The sequence below is a fragment of the Tupaia chinensis genome, unplaced genomic scaffold (genome assembly GCF_000334495.1).
Source record: "Tupaia chinensis unplaced genomic scaffold, TupChi_1.0 Scaffold000046_3, whole genome shotgun sequence".
NCBI lineage: Eukaryota > Metazoa > Chordata > Mammalia > Scandentia > Tupaiidae > Tupaia > Tupaia belangeri.
In genome coordinates this window covers 5,779,012-5,785,388 of record NW_006159504.1, presented here as the reverse complement: position 1 = coordinate 5,785,388, position 6,377 = coordinate 5,779,012, and the positions used below count along the sequence as shown (strand labels likewise).

Below are 6,377 nucleotides of genomic sequence, written 5' to 3'. Positions count from 1 at the left end.
TATATTTTTTTTTACCAACATCCGCCAGTACCCCCTTCTCTACCCTGAGGGAGTCCTAAGTTAGATAAAACAAAGGCACGTCCTTTGTCTTAGTCCTTCAAGGAGTCGCCTGAGAGACATCACATTCTTTGTAAACAACACCTGCTTGGGTTCCTTCCGCATTTGGAACCCACCTCAGGAATGTAGGCTGCCATCTTCAAAAGCATCACTGTGCCTAGGAGGGGCCAATTAAGCAAAGGCAGGTTAATGACACAAAGCTTTCACGCTGGGTTTCAATTAGGTTTTTCTGTTTTGGTGCTTTTTGTTTTTTGGTGGTTTTTTTTTTTTTTTGTAATTTGCTACAGGGAACATGTGCTCACCTGAAACGAACAGAAGGAAAGTGAGAAAACACCACTGGGGGGAAGGCCATACCACAGTCCTTCTTCACCATTCTCCTCTTGGGATTTTGAGCAGACACACATCCGTATGCATGCGCACGCACACACGCACCCTGCAATTCCCTAGGCTGCCAGGTCCAGGACTCGAACTGCCCAATCACATGGGATCCAGCTGCCTTGACCACCACACCACCAGCTGGCTCAGTCAACTTCTTCTTCAGCAGTTGCTTGGTTGTGGTAAACCCTTGGCTATTTTCCAGAGTGCCATAAAGTTGATTCTGGTACCTTTAGTCCATCTTTTTTGGTGTTTCTGTGAAGAAACAGGCCCTTGAAATTTCCTACCCATTCTCTTTCACTAGCATTGCTGTCATTTTTGTATTACACACTTTTTGTTTTTCCAGAGGTATGTGCACTCACCAGAGAGTAAGAGACAGAGTGACAGACAGAAGACAGAGTACCTGATGGGACATAGCCGTGCTGAACTCCGTTTTTTTCCCTCCTATCAAGATTTTGGGCATGCACGCACATGTATCTGGTGTGTTTTTCAAGCTGCCAGGACTGGGATTTGAACAACTAGCCAAGTGAGATCCATCTCCCTTAACTGCCTGGTCTAGGGCCAGCCCTTGTTTCATAATTTTGATACTGTTTTAGGTATGCACATGCTTGGTATTACATAGCTGTCTTGAGAATTACTCTTTTTTTTCTTTTTTTAGAGGTTTTTGCCACAATCTCTTCTCTTCCTTTCTCCTCTTGGGATCTTGGGTACGCACGCACACGTGCCCGGCTTGAGTTTAAGCCACCAGATCTGGGACTTCAGATCTGCGGTCCGCTAATGGGAGTTCAGCCACGTAGCCATTACGCCAACTGCTGGTCCTGTTGAGAATTCGTCTTATCACGATGTAGAAGCCATTTTTTATCAGTAATGATACCCTTCCTGTTAAAGTTTATTTGCAGGACCGGCTTCACGGATTGATAGTTAAGCAAGTCATGTCTCACATGCCTGACTATGTAGTTCAAATTTTGGCACCTGCAGCTTGAAAAAAACTCTGGAGGGGCTGGCAGGTGGCATAGTGGTTAAGGCACTGGACTCTCACATGGTCGACCATAGTTTGAGTCCCGGACCTGGAGGCTTGCTTTCTCATTTTCCTTCTTGCTCTCTTTCTCTGTCTGCCTCTCTCTGGTGAATGCATATGTGTACTATAGCAAACAAAATAATAATAAATAAAATTAAATGCATAATAACTTTTTAAAAATCCACTCTGGATGCATGTGAATGTGTGCCCCAAATCCTGACAGGATAGAGAAGTGAAGAAGGGATTGAGGCATGACCACCCCCTTGTGGGGTCCCTTATCCCTCTCCTCTTCTCTCTCTGGCAACATTGAAAAACATAGTCTGGGGTTGGCAGGTGGTGTGGTGATTAAGGGCGCTGGACTCCCACATGGCCGACTGTGGTTCGAGTCCTGGACCTGGTGGCTTGCTTTCTCACTTTTCCACTTTTGTTCTCGCTCTTTCTTTCTCTGGTCTAATTTAAATAAATAAATAAAGTTAAATATTAAAAAAATGATCAACTTAAAAAACAAAAAGTCTAAGGCCAGTAAGTGGTGTAGTGGTTAAGCTGCTGGACTCCCACATGGCCGACTGCAGTTCGAGTTCCAGACCCAGTGACTTGAGACTCACACAGGCTGTGTGTGTGAGCATGCCCAAAATCTTGAGAGGAGAATAGAGAAGAAGGGATTGTGGTGTGGCCATCTCCCCTGGCGGGGGGTGGGGGGTTTTCTCACTTTCTGTCTCTGTCTCTCTGGCAAATACACGCGTCAGAGGAGAAAAGTCCCTAAAATAAATGGCCTATTTGTAGCTTTATGTAGATATAATTTACACTCCATATGATTCACCCATTTAAACTATATGACTCAATGGTTTTCAGTATATTCATGAGTTGTACACCATAATCACAGTCCAATTTTAGAAGATTTCTGTTCCTGCTCAAAAGGAATCCCAAACTTATGAGCAGTCGCGGCCCATTACCAGCCTCCACTACCCTCTCAGCCCTCGGCGACCACTCACCTGCATTCTGTCGCTATCATTCTGCTGTTCTGGGCTTCTATGAGGACTGGCTTCTCTCGTCCGCATGTCTTCCAGGTCCATCTGTGTTGTACTGTCCCTTTCTGTCGCTCAGTACGATCCTATCGTGTGACTGTAACACATTCATCCAGCCAGCAATTCTGGACATTTGGGTTCTGCCGCATTTGGGATCTTAGGGACACTGCCGCTGTGCAACTCGTGGACAAGCTTTCGGGTGAGCACATGCTCGCTGCCTTACATTCCCTTTGACCTCATACTAATAATACGGGTAAATAAGCTTTTCTTTAAAAAAGGATTTATTTATTTATTTTCATTGGTTATTATTTTTAAAATTTGACCAGAGAGAGAGAAAGGGAAAGCAAGAAAGCAAGCTGCCAGGTCTGGGAACCGAACCACGAACGGCCATGTGGGCATTCAGCACACCCAACCACCACACCACCTGCTGGTCCCGTTTTTAAAAAACATTTTAAAATTTTATTCAACTTTACTTATTTCAATTTGACCTGAGAGAGATGGGGGGGGCGGGGAGGGGAAGTGAGAAAGCAAGCCACCAGGTCTGGGACACAAACCACAGTCAGCTGTGTGGGAGTCCAGCACCCTTAACCACCATGCCACCTCCCAGCCCCGATAAGCTTACTTTTGCTACTATTTGAATACTTTTTTTTTTGTTATAGGGAACACAGCCTCACTAGAGACAGAGACAGAGACAGAGAGGAATCACTCACCATGGGGATGGCCGAGTCACAATTCCTTCTTCTCATTCTCCCCTCAGGATTTTGGCCACACACGCTCAGGTGTCCAGCTTATTTTTCAAGCCATTGGGTCCAGGTCTTGGCAGTTTGAAAAACACATGATGCTTGTGTGCTTGCACGCCCCCAGTCCTGGCAGGATAGAGAAATGGAGAAGGAATTGTGGTGTGACCATACTCCATTAGGGGTCACTTTCTCCCTGCCTCCCTCTGCTGCGTGCACTCACCCTCTGGCACTTAAGAAAGGGGGTCAATAGGTGGCATAGTGGTTGGGGCACTGAACTCCCACATGGCCAACCCTGGCTCAAGTCCTAGACCCAGTGGCTTGAAACTCACAGCAGGTGTGTGTGCTTTGTGCATTCCCAAAATTCCCAGAGGAGAATGGAGAAGCAGGGATGGTGGTGTAGCCATCCCCCCTGGGGGGAAGGGGATGATTTCTGGCTTTCTGTCTCTCTCTCCGGGGAGCACACATGCTTTATAGCAAAAAAAAAAAAAAAAAAAAAAGGAAGAAAGAAAGAAAGAAAGAAAGAAAGGAAAGTTCTCCCAAAAAGCTACGTATGTGACCTTTGGAGATGAGGGTGATGTGCTCATGCACCATGATGCCTTTGAGATGCACCAAGTCGCCTGAACCTCACTGGCTCACTTCTCATGGCTGAGTGCTACTGCATGGATGTACCAGCCAATATTGTTCCCGGAGCACACATGCGCTCACCAGAGACAAACAGTAGGTATGGGGAGTGAGGAAATACCCACCCCACCCCACCCCCATAAGCAATGGTCACACCGCAATCCCTTCCCCTCCATTTCTCCCTCCTTTTGGGGTTGGGTACTCGTGCACACACACACACACACACACACATACACACACACCCGCCCAGTGTTTTCCAAGTCCAGGGTCCGGGATCTGAAGGTCTAGCTGGCCATATGGGATCTAGTAGCCGTCACCACCACATCACCAGCTGGCCCTGAACTATCTTCTACTGTATGATTTTGGTTATGTCCATTTTTTTAAAGAGGTTTTTGCCTTTGGATGCATGTGCTCACTGGGGAGAGAGAGACAGAGATGGTGAGAGGGAAAGTGAGAAATCCCCACCAGGGCAACGGCATGCGGCAATCTCTTCTCCATTCTTCTCCTGGGATCTTAGGCACTCACGCACATGTGCATAGTGTGACTTTCAAGCCACTGCGTCCGGGACTCGAACCACAGTTGGCTATGTGGGAGTCAAGCAACGTAATTGCTATGCCACCTGCTGGCCCCCCATTTCCAATTCTTGGCTATTATGAATAAAACTGCAATAAACAGGTTTTTGTATGGACATGAGTTTCTCTTTCTCTAGGGTAAATGCCCAGGAGCACAATTACTAGGTTACAGAAATGTATGTTTTAAAAGAATTGCTTTATTTAACTTTATTTATTGTTATTACTACTTAATTTGACCAGAGAGAAAGTGAAAAAACAAGCCGCCAGGTCTGGGACTCAAACCGTGGTCAGCCATGTGGGAGTCCAGCACCCTTAACCTCCACACCACCTGCCAGCCCAGTTTTTTTTTTTTTTTTTTTTTTTTTTTTTTTTTTTAAGGTTTTTGCCATAGGACTCATACTCACCAGAGAGACAGAGAGAAGGAAAGTGAGAAATCACCCCTGGCGGGGATGGTTACACAGCAACCCCTTCTCCTCCATTCTTCTCTCAGGACTTTGGGCACCTATGCACACATGTCCAGCATGATTTTCAAGCCACTAAGTCTGGGACTCAAACTGCCGTCAGCCATGTGGGAATCCAGCTCCTTACCAACCACGCCACCTGCTGTCCCATCTGTTTCAATTTTTAAGAAACTGCCAAGCTCTTTCAAAGTGTCTGTACCACCTTCCATTCTTACCACCAATGTGTGAGACACAGTTTCTCAGTATCCTGACCGGCGCTAGGCGCTGTCACTATTTTTTAGATGTTCTAGTAGGTAGGTAGTGGCATTTCAGCGTTTTCATTTGCAGTTCCGTCATTGCTTCGTGACGTTGACCTCGCCATGTGCTTACTTGCCATCCACACAGCCTCCTCAGTGAAAAACCTCGTGTCTTTTGCCCATTTCCTAACTGGATTGTTTGGAGTTCTTTGTTTGAAGAGTCCTTCAAATATTCTAGGTACTGTTTTTTCAGGATACAGAAATTGTAAATTTCAGACTCACTTTGGCTTTTCACTCTATTAACAAACCTTTTTTGGGGGTTAATATAGGACATGTGCACTCACCAGAGACAGAGAGAGACAGAGAGAAAGAAGGAAAGCGAGAACGCACACCCCAGGGGGACAGCCACACCGCAGTCCCTCTTTATCCATTCTCCTCTCAGATTTTGGAAATGCACACTCATGTCAGGTGTAGTTTACTTTTTTCTTTTAAGTAACAAGAATGTTTATGAAGTAGCTCCTACAATAAAGCCCCAACCTAGGAGTCATGAACAGATGCCATGGCCTTCACTGGTCCCTTCTCTTCTGTTCCAGAGTCAGTGACTGAAGGCAAAAACGGGAGGACGTGATGAAACAGATCCAAGCAGAGGCAGTGTGGCATGGCAGCAGAAGCTCTTCTCGCCCAGGCCGACAGGTGGTCCGAGAGCCCTCTAGTCATCTCTGGACTAGCCTAGTTCAAGGCAGCTCTGATCCCTGCCCTTGAACGAGAAAGAACCAGGAAAATGGGCCAAACCGAAGACTGTGCCCACAGGTTCACGTGTCCTGGGCTGTGGCAGAGGACGGTTCTTGATTACTCTTTACTCAAAGGGAGATGCCTCCTGCCCTTGCCTGCATTCCGGCGCCTCTTTCGACTCAAGAAGCTCTCTAGCTTCTTACTGCATTTCAGCTTCTCGAACCTCTCAGCCAACGTCAGCTGGCTCAGCTGGCGCTGCTCAGATTTCTTCAGGAAGTATGGCCGGTGGCCCTGCTGGGCCTGAGCCCTCCGCTCCTGCCTCAGGGTCAGGCGTAGCTCCTGCTGCCGCTTCCGTTCCTGCTCTGCCTCCTCTTGCTGCTCCATTCGCTGAAGCAACTGCTGCAATTTCTCATGCTTCTCCCCTGGACAGTACTTTTCACAAGCTCTTTCTCTTTGACTCAGATGTCATTCAAGAATTGATACGTTTTGGGACCAGCAGTTAGTGTAATGGCTATGTCGCTAGACTCCCACATAGTCGAC

At 46.9% G+C, this 6,377-nt stretch overlaps 1 pseudogene; it reads right to left on the bottom strand.

Moving 5' to 3' along the window:
* Positions 1–5,748: 5,748 nt before the first annotated feature.
* LOC102477494 (ribosomal RNA processing protein 36 homolog pseudogene) overlaps positions 5,749–6,377 on the bottom strand; it is a 1,146-nt pseudogene continuing 517 nt past the window's right edge.